Below are 584 nucleotides of genomic sequence, written 5' to 3'. Positions count from 1 at the left end.
TAAGATGAATAATGCAAATCAATTGTTCACTTTCGACCATTGTCAATAGAGTTAGAAGGGGCGTATTAAGTAAGCATGACTCTTTATTTAAAGGTTAGTTTTCCTTTTTCTACCCCAGGTTAGAATTCAACGAACCTGCGTTGTTTTGGCAAACGAAACGAACTCAAAGAGAATTATATGAATTATTTCCTGATTTCCTGTTTTGGATCTTCTCATAACATATAGGAATTAGTAATGCCCAACCTTGGTACTGGTTTCCTTTGTGCACAGTTAGTGATATGCCAAATCGTCTTCCTATTTGTTAAACATTTTTATCACTACTGTTTGATATTGGTATTTCTGACATTATTATTATCTTAGAGTGACATTTATCAAAAGCAACAGTCAATTTGGCCATTACTATTATCAATATTACATCCGCCACCGCCTAATTTTTTTTTTTCTGTTACAAACCTTATGGAAATACTCCCACACGAGTCGGGAAATCATTTCATGGCCGCCGGAAGAGATGAGTAGACACTGGAAGAGACGAAGAATTCATCAAGAGTGGGGAAGTTGCGCTAAGAAGTGAACTGCCATTCTTG

Source organism: Penaeus monodon, chromosome 30 (genome assembly GCF_015228065.2).
Source record: "Penaeus monodon isolate SGIC_2016 chromosome 30, NSTDA_Pmon_1, whole genome shotgun sequence".
NCBI classification, from domain to species: Eukaryota; Metazoa; Arthropoda; class Malacostraca; order Decapoda; family Penaeidae; genus Penaeus; species Penaeus monodon.
This window is presented reverse-complemented; position numbering follows the sequence as displayed.